General features: G+C 35.5%; 1 long non-coding RNA gene across 3 annotated transcripts in view; it reads left to right on the top strand.

Annotated features, from left to right (window-relative positions):
- Positions 1–19,019, top strand: part of LOC147916167 (uncharacterized) — a 162,109-nt gene that overhangs the window by 63,393 nt on the left and 79,697 nt on the right. For 2 of the 3 annotated variants that reach the window (XR_015553468.1, XR_015553467.1), the window contains one exon: positions 9,794–9,914. The exons of the other annotated variant lie outside the window; for it this stretch is intronic. This is a non-coding gene — a long non-coding RNA (uncharacterized LOC147916167). The remainder of the gene's footprint in view (positions 1–9,793; positions 9,915–19,019) is intronic. 3 annotated transcript variants of the gene reach the window in all.

The raw sequence follows: 19,019 nt of genomic DNA, 5'->3' as shown, positions 1-19,019 counted from the left end.
TGTCAGGAGCTTCTCTCAGGTGAGTCTCTGGATGTAGCTTCCTGCCAGCCTGCCTCCTGGCCCACTGCCTCCTTCACGCTGTGCAGCCGTCTGGAGCTCTTCCCGGGCATTACCAGCAAGGACTCTGAAATTCTCTCTCTTCTAATGGAGCCACTGCCAAACTTGTTCAGAGGAATAAATGGCTAGATCAATGGCCCTCTTTTCCTACATCTGTTTGGTTGAATATCCGCCAGGCACTATGCTAGGTGGTGAATAGCAAGGGGGACAAAACACTATTCCTTCCCTTGAGGAACTTATGGTCTATGAGGAAGTAAGTCACACTCACAGATCATTTAAATTATCCGGCAAGTGCTAAAGTAGGGATATAAACAGAGTGTTATGGACACTGGGCCTAGCCTTGGAGTCGTAGGAGGACTTCAAGGTTCCAAACTGCCTCCTGGTTCCAATGTAGTTTCCTCTGCTGGAACGTGGCCCCGCATCTGGTGTACAGGTGGTCACTGAAAGGTGAGACTTGTTTCCTCAAAGAGAAGTACATGTCAGGTTTGGATTTCCTTTTCCCCTGACTTCACTGTTACAGACCCTTTTAAAGGTAACACTCTCCTCCCCAGAGGCCTGGTGTTTTTTCAAACACTAGAACAAGGTGGAATTCTGGCTTCAAAGGATCACATCTAGCTCTGCCTGAGGATTGGCTCAGCTCTCCTGGTGCTTATCTGTTCCTTCCCTTGAGACCCTGGGACAAAAACACTCACACTCTCAAACCACCATTGTTTATATTGCAAAGAAAGATGAAATAACATTCAGTGTAATTGCAGTGTAAAATTCAATCTTGTATAGTGTTCTATGTCTGTAAAAGTAGTCATCAGAATACAGTGCTCAAGATATTATTATAAAATAATGATTTTTAAAACAAACACCAGAAACTACATATGCAAATAATTGTCACTCCTTTTAAGATAGTTAAGCTGGGCAGTTACAAACATCAAAATGATGCTATCATAGCTTTACATAATCTCACAGAAAAATTAGTCTTAAAAATAAAGTCTTATTACTTTATAAAATTTGTATCCTATTTTTTGACCCCAAACAACGTTACTTAGTATGATCATCCACCTTATTTCTCTGACTTTGACTCCAAATGACTTTTGATTTTTTCCAAAAATAAAAACTGATCTTCACAGATGGAGTGATAATGTCACTCCTATGCTTAACATTCATCTGAAGCTGTCTTTCTTTAGATAAAGGTTAAAATCCTTAGTACAATGTGGTAGGTTGTGTTATTGTTACCAAATATTTGCTGCTTCTTTCATCCCATTGACATTAGGCTCAGCCATGAAACTTCCTTTGTCCAACAAAATGTGAATGCAAGTAACATGTGCCAGCTCCAGACAGATGCTTTGAAGGCTATATGGTGGCTCACCAAGGTTCTTTCTCCTCTGCCATAAGGCCAGTGTGTCCCAGTCAGAGGTTGTTTCTTCAGCTCTGATGTCAGAGTGAAGATATTGAGCAGAGTCTCATCATTTTCCTGTGAACACGTGACGTGAGCAGGGAATAACTCTCTGTTGTTGTGAGCCATTGAGATGTGGGGGATATTTGTTATCACAGCCTAACGTAGCCTGTGCTGACTAAGACACATGCCTAAAAGGCCTTGCATGATCTGCTGCCTTCATTATCCCCAAGCACATCTTTCACCACTCTTCCTCTCTTCACTATACTCTGCACCACCCATTCTGACCTTCTTTATATTTCTTGAAAACTCTAAACTCCTTCCTGATTGAGGGCCTTTACACAGGCTGTTTCTTCTGCCTGTAGTTTGATTTTTTTGTTGCATACCACCCCTTCTATCCTCTTCACATGGCAAATGCCTACTCATTCTTTAGGCCTCAGGGCAGCTGTCTTTGCCTTTTCCAGAAAAAAATATGAAAATAATTACTATAACTGTATCCCATATGTTCAAAAACTGAATTAGAGACATGGAAGATATAGAAAAAAGACCCACATAGAACTTCTAGAAGTGTAAGCTACAATGGCTGAAATGAAAAATATACTGGATAGCATCAACAATAGATTATATATGGCAAAACAAGAGGTTATTGAACTAGACAGAATATCAGCAAGGATATAGACGAATTAAACAACACTATCGATGAACTTGACCTAACTTATAGAACACTGTACCTAACAACAGCAGAATACACACGTTCTTTTCAAGTGCACACAGAACATTTACCAAGATAGACCATATACAAGTCAATAAATTTAAAATAATCAAGTCATACAAAATCTTTACTCTAACACAGGAACTAAGTTGGAAATCAAAACAGAAAGAATTCTGGAAAATCCACAAATATTTGGAAAGTAAATAACATATTTCTGAATAACCCATAGGTCAAAGAAAAAATCAAAAAGGAAATTAGAAATTATTTTGAACTGAATGAACATGAAAACACAACATAGATTTTGTGGGGTGCCACTAAAACAGTACTCAGGGGAAATTTTAGTACTAAATACTTATATTGGAAAAGAAGAAACGCCTCAGATCAATGACTGCAGCTTCCACTTTAAGGAACAAGAAAAGGAAGAGCAAATGAGAACCAAAGTAAGCAGAAGAAAGGAAATGGTGAAGATCAGTGGGGGGAAATTAATGAAATAAAAAATAGAAAAACCATAGAGAAAATCAATAGAACCAAATGCTACTGTTTTGAGAAGATCAATAAAATTGATAAATTTCTAACAACAGTGATCAGGAAAAAGAAAGAGAAGACGCAAATTACAAAATATCAGGAATGAGAGAGGTGACATCACTATAAATTCTACAGAATTAAAAGCATAAAAAGGGAATACAATGAACAACTTTATGCCAATGAATTTGAAAACTTAGGAGAAATGAACACTTTCTGGAAAGATAAAAACAAACAAAGCTCAATCAAGAAGAAATATATAATCTGAATAGCCCTATTATATATTGAAGACATTGAATTTTTAGTTAAAAACATACCCACAGGGGCCGGCCCTGTGGTGTAGTGGTTAAGTTCATGTGCTCCACTTCGGCGGACCAGAGTTCGCAGGTTCAGATCCCAGGTGTGGACCTACACACTGCTTATCAAGCCATGCTGTGGAGGCATCCCGTATAAAGTGGAAGAAGATGGGCACAGATGTTAGCCCAGGGCTAATCTTCCTCACACAAAAAAAACCTACCCACAAAGAAAACTGCAGGTCCATGTCATAACACTGATGAATTCCACCAAACATTTAAGGAAGAAATAATATTAATTCTACACATCTTTAAAAAATTGAAGAGAATGGAATAATTCTCAACTCATTCTATAAGGTCAGCATTACTCTGACACCAAAACTACATAAAGACATTGCAAAAAAAGCAAACTACAGACCAATATCCCCTCGTGAACATAAATACAGACAGTTTTTAAAATCTTTAATAGATAAAATCCAACAAAATATAAAAACAAATATGCACCATGACCAAGTGGGGTTTATACCAGGCATGCAAGGTTGACTTATCATCCAAAAACAATTGATATGATTCATCATATTAACAAACTAAAAAACAAAACTATATGATCATCATCATAGACATAGAAAAAGCATTTGACAAAATCCAACATCATTCCTCTCAGCAAACTTGGAATAGAAGTGAACTTCCTGACCCTGTTAAAGGGCATCAATGAAAAACATACAAGTAACATCATACTTAGTGGTGAAAGACAGAATCTTTTCCCACTAAGATCAGGAATGAGAAAAGGATGGCCACTCTCACCATTTCTATTCAGCATTGTCCTGGAGGTTCTGGCTAGTACAATTAGGCAAGAATAAAAAAATAAAAGTCATCTCAATAGGAAAGGAAGAAGTAAAACTGTTTATTTGCAGCCAAAATGATCATCTATATAAAAATCTAAGGGACTTAACAAAAAAAGCTGCTAGAACTAGTAAATCAGTTTAACAATGTTGCAGAATATGAGATCAATATATAAAAATCAATTATATTTCTATGTACTAGCAATAAAATATTGGAAATTGAAATTAAAAGTTTCATTTATAATAGCATCAATCAATATAAAATACTTAAGGATAAATCTGAAAAAAGATGTGAATGATCTGTACACCAAAAAATATAAAACATTGCAGAGAGAAATTAAAGAGCTAAACAAATAGTTATGTCTTGTTCACGGGTCAGAAGACTCAATATTGTTAAAATGTCAGTTCTCCCCAAACTCAACTATAGATTCAATGCAATCCTCATCAAAATCCCAGCAGGCTTTTTTTGTAAAAATTTACAAGCCAATTCTAAAATTCATAGGAAATACAAAAAACCTAGAATAGCCAAAGAAACTTTGAAAAAAAAATGTTGCTGCACTTAAACTACCTGATTTCAAGACTTATTATAGCTACAGTGATTAAGACAGTGTGGTGTTGACATAAAGCTAGGCTAATAAGTCAAATGAACAGAATCCAGAATCCAGAAAAAGGCCCTTACATGTTTGAACAACTGATTTTCAGTAGAGATGCAAAGACTTAGTGCAGAAAGGATAGCTTTCAACTCAAAATGTATTGTAGACCTAAATGTAATACCCAATATTCTAAAAATTTTCGATGAAAACATAGGAGAAACTCTTTGTCATCTTGGATTAGACAAGAGTTTCTCAGATATGAACACCAAAAGCATAATACATAAAATTTTAAAAATCAACAAATTCAATACTATTAAAATTCAAGTCTTCTGTTCACCAAAAGATACATTAAGAGAAGGAAAAAGCAAGCCATATAGTGGGATAAAATATTTGTAAAGCATATATCTGAAAAGGATCTATACCTAGAATATATATTTAAAAACCCCAAAACTTAATAAAAAGAAAACAAAATTAAAAAATGAGTAAAAGTTTTGAATAGATACTTCATCAAAGAGGATATATAGATGGTAAATAAGCACATGAAAAGATGTTTGACATCGTTAATCATTAGAAAATGCAAATAAAAACCACAAGATACCAGTATACACATTGGAATGGTTAAAATTAAAAAGACTGACCATAACAAGCACTGGTAAGCATGTGGACCAACTGGAACTCTCATATGCTGTTGTAGGAATGCAAAACAACACAGCCACCTTGTAAGCCAGCTTGGCAGTTTCTTATAAAGTTAAAGACACACTTACCAAATGACTCAGCAATCCTACTCCTAGGTATTATCCAAGGGAAATGAAAGCATACATTCACACAAAGACCTGCACACATGTTTATAGCAGCTTTGTTCATAATCACCAAAAAACTGAAAATACCCAAATGTCCTTCAAAAAATTAATTGTAAACAAATTGTGGCATATCCACACAACAGACTACTACTCAGCAAGAAAAAAGAATTAGCTATTAGTATGTGCAAAAACATGGATAAATCGCAAAATAATTATGATGAATTAAAGAAATTATGATGAGTTAAAAAAAAGTACATACTGTATGATTCCATTTATACAAAACTTGAAAAAATGCAAACAACTCTATGGTGACATAAAGCAGATGGTTGTTTTCTCAGAGAGGACAGAAGAGGGCCAATGAGTGGGAAGAAAATAGACAGACTAAGATCCATGAAGTAAGAATTCTGTTTATCTTTTTTATTCTTGTATCCCTAGTGCCTGGTATTGTGTCTGGCACAAAGTAGATACATCATAAATATTTGAGAGAGTAAATGATGCATGTGCAGAAACATTCTTTGATTGGCATAATGATTAAGAGTGAACGAGATGAGATGAATGAGGTCATACAGTAATTGTCTTTCTCTGTTTGACTTATTTCACTTAGCATAATACATACCCTCAAGGTCCGTCCACGTTGTTGCAAATGGCATGATTTAGTCTTTTTTTATGGCTCACTCATACTTGGAAGATAAACAAACAAACAAACACATAGATAAAGAGAACAGATTGGTGGTTACCAGAGGGGGAGGGAGTGGGGGGAGGGTGAAAGGGGTAAAGGGGCACATACATCCGGTGATGGGTGAAACTAGATTTTCAGTGGTGAACACAATGCAGTGTATACAGAAGCCAAAATATAATGATGTACACCTGAAATTTACATAATGTTATAAACCAATGTGACCTCAGTAAAATAAAATCAGATGAATGATTCTGGCCCACAAGCTGTGCAAAATTGGGAGTGTAATTTAACCATAGCGTGATTTTTCAAAAAAACTTATTAAAAAGGAGGAAAATATTACCTACCTCTCATAGGTAGTTGTGAGGATTAAATGTGGTAATTCACTTATAAGTGCTTGGCACAAGATGGTTCAACATAAGAAAATCAGTCAATATAATACATCACATTAATAGAATGAAGGAAAAAAACTATATGATCATCTCAATTCACACAGAAAAAAGGATCTGACAAAATTTAACACTCTTTTATGATAAAAAAAAAGTCAGAAAACTACGAATAGAAGGGAAATTTCTCAACATGATAAAGGCTGTATATGAAAGGCTCACAGTTAGCATCATATTCAATGACAAAAGACTGAAATCTTTTCCCCTAAGATGAGAAACAAGAAAAGAGTGCCCAGTTTCATCACTGCTACTCAACATTGAACTAGAAGTTCTATCCAGAGCAATCAGGCAAGAAAAATAAAATGGATCCAAATTGGAAAGGAACAAGTAAAATTATCTCTATTCACAGATGACATATCATATATATAGAAAATACTGAGGAATTTGAAAGAAAACTACTAGAGCTAATAAATTCAGCACAGTTGCAGAGTACAAGATCAACACATAACCAATTGTCTTTCTATATACCAGCAATGAATAATTTGAAAAGGAAATTAAGAAAACAATTCCATTTACAAGAGTATCCAAAAGAATAAAATACCTAGGAAGATATTTAACCAAGGAAATGGAAGACTTATACACTGAAAACTACAAAATATTGCTGAAAGATATTAAAGAAGACCTAAATAAATGGACAGACATCTCATGTTCTTGGATTGGCAGATGGTATTATTAAGATGGCAATACTATTCAAAGTGATCTACAGATTCAATGCAATCTCTATCAAAATCCCAACAGCCTTTTCTGCAGAAATGAAAAAGCTGATTCTCAAATTTATATGGATTTGAAAGGGGCTCTGAATAACTAAAACAATCTTGAAAAAGAACAAAGTTGGAGAGCTCATATTTCCTAATTTCAAAACCTACTTCAAAGCTATAGTCATCAAAACAAGGTGGTGTTAGTGTAAGGATAGACATATAGATCAACAGAAAAGAATTAAGGGTCCAGAAATATACCCATACATCTATGTCAAATTGATTTTTGACAAAGGTACCAAGACCATTCAATGGAGAAACAAAAGTCTCTTCAACAAATGCTGCTGGGGCAACTGGGTATCCACATGCAAACAAATCCCTACCTCACACTATATACAAAAATTAACTCAAATGGATCAACAACAAAAACATAAGAGCTAAAACCATAAAACTCTTAAAAGAAAACATAGGAGTAAATCTTCATTACTTTGGGCTTGGTAATGGATTCTTAGATATGATACCAAAAGCATAAGTGAGCAATAAAAGAAAAAATGGATACATTGGACTTTATATAAATTAAAAACTTTTGTGCATCAAAGGACATTATCAAGAAAGTGAATAGACAACCTAAAGAATTGAGAAAATATTTGCAAATTATATATCTGATAAGGTCTAGTATCTAGAATATATAAAAAACTCTTAAAACTCAGCAATAAAAAAGATAAGTAATCTAATTAAAAAATGGGCAAGGGAAGTAAATAGACATTTCTCCAAAGAAGACATACAAATGGCCAATAAACACATGAAAAGATGCTCAGCATCATTAGTTACTAGGGAAATGCAAATCTAAACCACAATGAGATACCACTGCACACCCACTAAGATGATCATAACCAAAAAAGAAACAAAAAACAAAAAGAACAAAAAAAGGGAAAATAATTAATGTTATCAAGGCTATGGAGAAATTGGAACCCTAATGCATTGCTGGTGGGAATGTAAATATTTTAGCTGCTGTGGAAAGCAGTTTGGAGTTTCCTTAAAAAATTAAATGTAAAATAACCACATAACTCAGCAATTCCTCTCCTAGGTATAAACCCAAAGAATTAAAAACAAGTACTCAAACAAGTACATACACACGCATGTCATAACAGTACTATTTTCAATAGCCTAAAGCTGGAAACAAACCAAATGTCCTTCGGTGGGTGAATGGGTAAACAAATCATGGTTTATACATACAATGGAGTATTATTTAGCCATATAAAGGAATGAAGTACTGATAGATGCTACAACATGGATAAACCTCAAAACATTATGCTAAGTGAAAGAAGCCAGACATGGAAGGCAAAATCATATGGTATGATTCCATTCACGTGAAAAATTCAGAATAGGTAAATCCATACTTAGAATGCAGATTGGTGGTTGCCAGGAGCTGGGGGAGGGAAGAATGAGCAGTAACTGCTTAAGGAGTAGTTTCCTTTTGAGGCGATGAAACCATTTTGAACTGTTTTTCAACTAGATAGAGGTAGTGGTTGCATAACATTGTGAATGCACTAAATATCACTGAATTGTTCACTTTTAAATGGTTAATTTTATGTTGCGTGGATTTCATCTCAATTTTTAAAAAAGCATTTGATACAGTGCCTGGCATATTGTAAGCACTTAGGAAAAATTCACCATTGTAATTTTTATTGTAGCTTTATTTATAGTAGCTGAAAATTAGAAGCAATATAAATATGAAACAATAAGAAAGTAAATTTTAAAATTAAGGTACATCCGTAGGTTGAAATATTCTGCAGTCATTCAAAAATAGGTAAAGGGATATACAGTGATAATGGAGAATACTCAGTATGTTAAGTTAAATTTTTGTAACCAGAAAAATCTCAATAAATATTATGTTTAAAAGCTTGTTCACCTTATTTTACATTCATCTCAAGTTTGATGGTGACTCTCCAAAAGCCAAAATATTCAATTTCCCAAACTAGAACACTCTGAACCTACATCAGTTCAGGATTAAATGCATTTTCATATCTTAGATTGAATTCAAGTCCAGAAGCTGAGACTTGGAATCTGATTTCCACAATTTGCACCTGAACTTGCTCTCAAGCTTCATTTCCTGGAGCCGCTACTCCCCTTTATGTACCTCTCTATGTCCTGCCTACTCTCAACTGCAACTCTTTCCTCTTACTCTCCCCTACAGAAATATCCTTACTTCTCACTTCTGGTGCTCATATCTTATCCATTATTACGGTCCTATCACTTCCTGGAAGAACCTTCTTTAATCCCAGTCCTCTGGCTGTCCCTGCATGTCCATGGCTCTCTAGAGACCACCCAGACTTCTCTTTCTGTCTGGTGTTGTGATTATTCCTGCACATGTCTTATTTCCCCTGCCAGGCCAGGGCTGTGACTTACTCGTATTTATAATGCCTAAGGCATCTGGCAGAGCGCTCTGCTCTGATCGTAGTAGGTGTTCAATAAATGTTTACGAAATTGAATGGAATTTCTGAAACAGATGGGTAACTGATTCAGATGCCAGGACATAAAAGCAAACTGTTTCCTGTAGTGCCTATGTTTAAACAGACAGTGCTCTGTTCTCTGCATTGTAAATGCTGCCACATGGTTATTCAATATAACATTCACCAACACTAAACTATGGTGACACAGGGACACGGAATGGGCCAACTGGGGACAATTTACAATTTATAGACAAATCCTCATTAGCATTTACCACTTTTCACTTCAAATCACTTTCGAAATCCCCTTTCTTCTTTAGTGCTCATGCATGCAGAAGGCTCTTCTTACAGTCACATAATCTGACCACCAGATTACTAGACACATCCAACAAGCTACCTTCCTACATATGGAATATAGAGCCTACGACCCACAAATTCAAGGTTAGTAATGTTCCTTGGTTTGCTTTATTGATTTTTCAGTTTGACATTTGAATAATGAGAGGTCTCATTAGGCACTAGAAAGCTGAATTTTTTCTCACATATTAAATTTGTGCAGAGCTAAATTAAGGGCAAACCAGTGGGGAAGGTTTACTGGGGTGAAAAAACATTACTGTTTTAAAATGAAGCCTGTTAACTTGTGTTTCTGGTAAGCTATAACTTGCCTATACCCTCCGAGCTCGATAGCACCCTGTAGATGAAATAATAATAGAAATAATAATAATAAATAGAAATAATATTAGTAGAACTAGCAATAACACAGTAGAAATACTCCTCCTCTTCCTTGGCTGACCTACTTCTGTGCAAGTTGCATGTGTACCCATAGGTGACACCACCAGCCCAGAGACCAGGATGCTGACAACAGACTCATACGCAGTTCTGGTCAGCAGAATTCTGAAGCCAAATAGTACCTCACTTAATGCTGTTTACTGGAGATGGGGTATTTATTTTAATATCTAAAATGGAAAACTTTTAATGTGACTTCCAAGATAGTCTCTGATTCCAAGGTTAGCAAAAGAAAATGGAAGAGAGTTTTTTTACTGGCAAGAAAGCCAAAAAAAAACTTTTAAACCTATTTTGAACAGGATTGTTTACCTGTAGTCATGTGACCTATCCACTTAGTGAGTATGAGGGATTAATGCTACAAAGAGGGAGAAGGTTCTAGTGACATGTGTGGGCTCTGAAGTCAGACCTGCATCATTCAAATCCCATTCCTACTACTTGGTAGAAACTGTGCGTGTCTTTGGGCATGTTACAAAACTTAAGTCTCAGTTTCATCATTCAGAAATTGGGGATAATAATGGCACCTACCACCCAGGATTGTTATGAGCATGAAATGAGATAAATCATATAAAGGAATCATTACTCAGCATATATTAAGCACTCAGAAAATATTAGCCTCTTATTATTATTCAGGTATGAACAGAAAAATTATGAAATGAAAGATAACTCCAAATAAGTTAAAACGTTATGTTCTGTACATTTAATACAATATGTCTTTTCTTTTATGATAGAAAAGTAGTTTCTTTCTGATCCACTAAATAAGTGTTAACCAAATATTTAAAGGGTATAGGTTTTTTAAAGGTACAAATTGTTAGCCTTCCTGAGGTACACACTTGCCTCAGTCCAACCCTGAATGTACTCAATATGGCTCACTGAACAAATAAATAAATATGAAAGGAAACCGATCTCCAAAGGTAGTAACTTGCCAAGACAAAACAATAGTTCTGAACAACTTTGTAAACTAAAACAATATGCCCTCCGGCATACTAAATCTCCGGCAGGCCATGCCATTTTATCCACCAGAAATGACTAAACCTCAACAAAACAGTGCCTATTCCACATTGTAGATTCATCATTTTTTGCTTCAACTCTCACCTGTTTATGACAAAGAATCTTTATAGACCAATGATCCTAAACCCAGGTAATCCAGAAAAATGGCTTTTTAAAAAAAATCTCTTGAAGTGCTTTCTAAGACAACTCTTAGAAGTTGAAACCTGAACAGAAGAAGAAACAAATTAGACCACATTATTTCATTCCTCAGTGTGTGTCTAAGCCCAACCTTGAGATAATGGTTTGTTATCAAAGCACCCAGGTTTGTTTTAAAAGACTGAGGGAGCTGAGGGTGAGGTGGAAGGACACTTCCAGTACTGTCTGGCTATCTGATTTTACACCAGTAACAACTGCTCAGTTTTCTTACTTGTCAAACCTGGGTAACAATTTTAACTTACATGTTTGGTATAAGGTTTAACTAAATAACATATCTGAAAGTGCTTTGAAACTGTAAAACTTTTGTGACTATTAGTTACTCTTGGAGAGAGAATAGCTCTTTGCCCTTTTTCTCCATCTCACCCTCCAACACCCACACCCACTGATACACACAAACACACTTGCTCCAAACTTTCTGTCAAGGCTATGAATCTTTCACCAGCACCCACTTGGCTGGGTCTTCTGCCACCATTACAGCAGTCAGAATCCAAGATGGACGCATGAGAAGAGGGAGTTGGATTCATGCCCAGTTATCTTAGTCAAATTTCTAGTATAAAAAGAAATCTAGCTCTTGGGTGTCTTGTTTGTTTTTAATGATTTTAAAAGGGATTCATTGGGCTATCACCACTCTTCCTTTCCAGGGTTCTCGCCAATAATGTACCACCCTAGAGAACAAATAACCAAATAGGATCCAAAGTATCCATTTTATTAATCTCATAATCTCCAAAGGAGAACTCTGAGAAAAAATAGGAGACATAGCTTGAGACCTGAAGTCACACTAGGGATTCCTACTTCCTCCCTCACTTCATGGAAGACCCTGAGCCTCATGGAGCAGGTGTAACCTGTCTTACCACTCAAGTGCATGGCTGCCAGCCTAGTTGCATGACAAACACACAGAGATATTCTGTGCATTCCACATAGGGCAAGACAGCACAGGAGAACCCAACTTTCCCATCAGGAAGGCACATGTCTTGGTTTATTTTTCTAGAAAGGAATTGATATGGGTTATGGTTGGCTGATCCATCTCTACTGTCTTCCCTGATACCTCTATGAGCAAGGACATTGGCTTGATAAATGCTGGGACCACGGCAATAATCTGTGGGTATGGAACAGAGAAGCTCAATAGATAACCATTGCTTGTTCACCTTTAATGACAGGAGAAGCAAGGCTTTGAGAGTCTGTCTTTAAATGCTCTTCATTGAATATAAGTATTTGAAAAGAAAATATTTTCAGTTTTAAATTTAAATTTCAAATGTTTTCTCTTTCGATATATATATTCAGTCTACCAATTCAAATGTTAATCTCATTCAGAAACACTGTCACAGACACACCCAGAATAATGAGAATAATCTTTGGTGAAATGTCTAGACACTCCATGGCCCAGTCAAATTGACACGTAAAATTAACTATCACAGATAATAATTAATATCTACAACTCTAATTTCCTGTCTGAGAGCCATAAGTACTATGGTTCCACCAACCTTATAAGTTGTTCACTATTCATATTTTCTTCTTACAAAATTGAGAAGAAACAACTTGATTACCTACCTCTTAAGTTATTAAATGATCAAAGTAATGTTTTCCTATTTTAATTGCAGAAGCAGTTTTACATTTGCACTTTCTTACTTTCCTACTCTGCTAAGCCTCTTTCTTTCAAAGAACACCTCTCACAGAAACTGGTGACCGAGCACTCAAGCTGTTTGTACACTTTCAGCTCTGGATAATATTTTGATGAAAGATCCACAAGTACATCAAGTTACTGCCCAAAAGCCTCACCAAAATTCTGGATTTAATGACACTATTTTCAATGGGCTCTCAAGAGGTGATAATTAGCTTTCATTAAACATAATAAATATTAAGGCAAGCCGGAAACAAAGTACAGACAGAATTGTACTATGCACATTAATAATGCAAGGGTTCAGACTATATGGAGCTCCCTGGGAATGATAAATGGTCTAAGACAACACTGAGGATCTCTGGTTTACATAAAGGAATCCCTTTTCATGTGCCAGCACTGAATACTGAAATAAAATTAATAGTCTAAAAGTACATTCCCAGATTTTTCCTGAACTTTGAATTCAAAAGGAATTGAGGAGTGTTCAATGTAAATTTTTTTAGTTCAATTTCTTTAGCTCTGTGCCCTATTTAAAAAAAAAAAAAAGCAGTCTATATCATGATGTCTGGGACTCATATCCAACAATACCACATATCTAGGGACTTAAGTAGCAATGTACAAGAATACATTGAGGTGAGGAGGGTTGGATATCAATGTTGAGGTTAGTTCTCAGCAAAACTCACATGAAAGTTTAAAATTAAAAAAAATTAAACCACAATTAGTTACCACTGTATAGCAGGATGTCTAAAATTAAAGTGACTGACCATCTCAAGTGTTGGTGAGGATGTGGAGGAACTGGAACTCTCGTGAGAGTGTGCTAATTAAGGAGAGGCTGAACCCAGGTGGCTGGCTTTCTCTGGTGTTACTAGTCAGAGTGGGGCTGGTCAAGACCAATTTTCTATTGAGTTAGACTGTCAGTAACTAATTGGAAAATCCCTCACACCCTAGCTGGGGAGAGAGAACTTAAACTTTCAGGGTGCGACCATGATTACTCAACAGAGAAGCATTAAGATTTCTAATAACCTGCTCCATTTACCTAAGTGCTATAATCTAAAAATGGATTTGATATTGAGAATTTATGTTAAAATAGTCTTTAAAATCCAGTGGGAACTTTCAACAAATGGTGCTGGATACCTGTTTGGAAAAAAATGAACCTTGATGCTTACCTCATACAGTACATGAAAATGGATTCAAAATGAATCTTAGACCTAAATGTGACAGGTAAAACAGTCAAGCTTGTAGAAGAAAACATTAGAGAATAGAATAATGACTTTGAGGTAGGCAAAGATTTCTTAAACAGAATATAAAAAACATAAATCAAAAGAAAAGAATTAGATAAATTGTACTTCATCAAAATGAAAAACTGCTGTTCATCAAAAGCCACAATTGAGAAAGTAAAAAGGCAAGCTACAGAATGGAAGAAGATATTCTCAATAGTATATCTAACAGAGAACTCATATCCAAAATGTATTTTTAAAAATGCCACAAACCTCTAAGGAAAAAAGCAAAAGACTTAACTAAAAATAGTTAGGTTTAAATAAGTTTATTATTTAAATAAGGTTTAAATAAGTTTAAATAATAAACTTATTTAATAAAAGTTTAAATAATAAACTTATTTAATAAGTTTAAATAATAAGTTTAAATAATAAACTTATTTAAACTTATTTAAATAGTTTAAATAAGTTTAAACCACAATTAGTTGCCACTGTATACTAGAATGGCTAAAATCAAAATGACTGACCACACCAAATGTTGGCAAGGATGTAGAGGAAGTGGAACTCTCATATACTCTTCATTGGACTATAAAATGTTACAACCACTTTGGAAAACAGCTTATCAAATTAAATATATACCTACCATATGACATTATTCCAGCAATTGCACACCTTGGTATTTACCTAAGAGAAATGATAATACAGTCACGTGTCAGTTAATGACAGGGATACATTCTAAGAAATGCGTCATCAGGCGATTTTTTCTTTGTGAGAACATCATAGAGTGTACTTACACACTATGGTAGATGGTATAGCCTAGATGGTATAGCCTACCACACACCTAGACTATATGGTACTAATCTTACGGGACCACTGTCGTATATGTGGTCCATTGTTGACCAAAATGTCATTATATGGGGCATGACTGAACATGCGTATACAAAGACATTCATAACAGCTCTATTCTGCTGTTATTCATAATAGCAAAAATTGAAAATAAATTAAAAGTCCATCAACAAATGAACTGATAAACAAATTGTGGTGCATCCATACAATAGACTTGCTCAGCAATAAAAAGGAATGAACTATTGATACACCAAAAGCATAGATGAACCTCAAAAACATTATGGTAAGTGAAAGAAGCCGGATACAAAAGAGTACATAGCCTAAAATTTTATTTACATAAAATTCCAGAGCAAGCAAAACTAATCTATACTGACAGAAAGCAGATTGATGTTTAGCTGGGACTGTGGATGTAGACATAGCTGCAAACAGTCACAAGGCAACTTTTTGGGGTGATGGAAGTATTCTATATCTTGATTGTGGTAGTGGTTACATGAGTGTATATATTTGTCAAAACTCATCAAACTGTACCCTTAAAGTGAGTGGATTTTATTATGTGTAAATTATATCTCATTACAGTTGATTTGTTTTTTGTAAATTGGCTAACAACTGGAACAGGCACTTAACAAAAGAAGACAACCAAACGGCCAATAAGCATATGAAAATATGCTCAATATCATCATTCATCAAGGAAACACAAATTAAAACCACAATGAGATGCAACTACACACCCATCAAAATGGCCAAAATTTAAGTGCCTGACAAATTTTGGACAGGATGTGGAGCAACTGGGAACTCATACATTGCTGGTGGGAGTATAAAATGGCACTTCTTTGAAAACCTATTTGGAAATTTCCACTAAAACTAAACACCGCCTGCCCTGTGAACCAGCAATTCTACTGCTAGATACGTACACAAGAGAAGTGAGTACTGATGTCCACCAAAGACAGGGACAAGAAGGTTCACAGTAGCTTTATTCCCAATAACCAAAACCTGTAAACAACCCAAATGCAAATCTACAGGAGGATGAATAAATAAGTTGGGATATATTCATACAATGAAATACTTTACAGTAATACAAATGGGTGAACTACTGGTATGCATGGCAACATGGGTGAATCTCACAGATGTTATGGTGAGTAGAGAACCAGACACCAAAAATTCTGTATGGTTCCTTTTAGTTCAAGAACAGCAAAACTAATCAATAAAGATGGAAGTCATGATAAGGCTTACCTCTGGAGGGGTGTGGCCTGGGAAGGGACACTAGAGAACCTTATGGGGTGCTGGAAAAGTCCTATATCTTGCTCTGTGTAGGGTTAAATGAGGTATGCATATGTAAAAAGAAGTCATCAAACTATATATTTAACATTGGTGCACTTTACACACTTTACCATATGCATATTATACATCGATTTAAAAAAATCCATTGGGACCTCTAAATCCATTGGGTGTCTTCTGCTGAAATAATTGTAAAGATCACTGGCGACAGCAGCAAAGCTCAAACACTTGATTTGTTAGTATGGGACTCCAGTTTACCAAAGAAATACAGCATACAAAAATACACAATAAAAATTATTTATTTTTAAATAAAACAAAAGGTTTATCTCAAATTCAGATGGAAAAACTCTGAAATGGTATTTGGACTCCAAAAGTCCCTTGCAGTGTGGCTAAAGTTGTTAGAGACTTTATTATCAAAACCACCTTGTTCCGCTTATGTTCCTGAAACATTCTTCCTTTATTTGATTTCCTTGATAGGTTTAAAATATTTTCTTCAAGGTGACAGGCACCTTGCCTTGAAATAACTGGCTTCTCTCTAGGGAGGTGAAAGATCATTTTGTAAGCAAAAGCTGACAGATGTGAATAGCAATTTTAACCTAGAAAAAGATCATGGATATTTGGGAATTCAATCTCCGGTCTTGTTCAAGACCTGACAGAGCCTGGGGAAGGAAGGCAGATTGGAAGAGAACAGATTTCTGCCGATCAAGAAAACCAAAGGAAAAGCTCATGAATATTGATTCTGGACCTGCTTTCTCTCTACAGAGAGAAATGCAGACACAGTGCAATCTGTATTGCAGTGCCTACATCCAGTCCAACAGCTCGTTGCGGGTAGATTATAACAACTCATCAAACTGCAATCTAGACATATTTCTTCACTTTCGTATCATGTTTCTGAGGATAAAATCTATTTCACAAAATTATTGATAGGCTCTATTCTGAGAACTTTAAGTTAATAAAGCAAATAAGGATCTGTGACACACTAAGTGCTCAAAAACTGCTTGAATGGGGTAGAATCTCAGGTCCAGTCTATGTTGCGGATGGAGGATGGTGGATGGAAATGATGAGGGAAGAGATAAATAGAAAGCGGGCAGAGCAAAGAGTTGTTGGCTGCTTATGGAACATGCTGTAAGAGTCTTTTAAGTTTTTCATCTTTTGTGGAATGTGTAATCTGTCCCTAAAGAAAATGGCAGATCTCATATATTAGGATTTTTTTTGTTCTTCTCAGGAAATGTACAATCTAACAGGTACTATAGCCAGTTTACCAAGGACTGAATTAGAAATTCCTCTTTAAAGATGCCTGCAGAATAGAAGCCAGACCTCAAATAGCACACGTAGTGTTTCAAGGCATGGTGTTGGTGATGAGTTATTAGGAACTTATTATGTTGAGAAAAATTCGATTGATTCTACATCAAAAAGGAAGAAATCTTAGATGGAGATATTTATCATTATAAAATAAAATACTCAAGTGGTATCTCTGACTTCTTTGCTCAAAAACTGCATTCTTAGTCCTCATGTTTAAGCAACCACAGTGTTTCAGAGAGTAAAGGGACTATATGAGCAACCTGTACCCTACTCTGAAAAAACTGACATTCGCAAAGTAAAATTTGCTCTATACCAGTGGTTCCAAGGGAAAAATATATATGTATTTGTCAAATACTTTTCATGGCCAATTCTTTTAGCAGTCCTTACCTTTCAGAAGAATTTTAATTCCAAGAGTTTCTTTCTTTAATAACTACATTATAAAATGCAATAGTTTGGACAGCCATATTGTACTACAGTCATCAAACTTGTTAAAAGACTAGAACTTCATTATTCCAACCACTAAAAAGAAAGGATAACTATGTAATGTGATAAGGGTGCTAATTATCACTATGATGACAGTCATAATTACAATATATAAGTGTATCAAATTAACATGCTGTACAACTTAAATTTACACAATGCTATATGTCAAATATATTCAATAAAAATAAATTAATTAATTAAATTAAACACAATACCTTGAACGATGGGGAGACAGAATCTGGTTGTGCCATGTTTGATGTAAGAATGAAATAACCTTTGCCTTCATAAAACAGATTTGCTTATAGATGGAAATAAGTGGCAGGAGGGAAGCATTTTCTTGGTAAGGAAATCCCTGGTGGGCCACTGGGAAGGGCAAATGAGAACCGCTGAAGATTTTGTTTATTTGGGATCACATTCCTCTCTAGCCAAGATCTGAGTGTAGTTTTAGGTCCCTGGAAGGAACCTATGGGATATTCTTGACTCTTCTCATTTTCTCTACAGGAATCCCCTCCAGACATCATTCACAAAGAATTGAAACTTCTAGGCTTCCTCTGAAAGTTAGCCCATTTCTCCCAAGAACAAACCCTAGTTGGGAGGCAGTCCTTCCTCGTAAGCTGAAATCTGCCTCCCCTTTGCTTTCTCTCATTGCTTTTTCCCAGTTGTGCTCCTTTTAACAACATTGAGCAAATCTTGTCTTTTTTGTACATAATTGCCTCTCCAATAATTGAAGGCAGCTAATGAGTCTCCCCTTAAAACTTCTATAGGCCAAAGTCCCCTGGTTCTTTGAAATGTCTCTTGAAGAAGACTTCTCTCGTTCTTGGCCAT

This window comes from Ceratotherium simum, chromosome 10, assembly GCF_057802395.1.
Source record: "Ceratotherium simum simum isolate JZ-2026a chromosome 10, ASM5780239v1, whole genome shotgun sequence".
Classification (NCBI taxonomy): Eukaryota; Metazoa; Chordata; class Mammalia; order Perissodactyla; family Rhinocerotidae; genus Ceratotherium; species Ceratotherium simum.
Note: the sequence above shows the minus strand (reverse complement) of the source record. Positions and strands in the feature narration are given on the sequence as shown.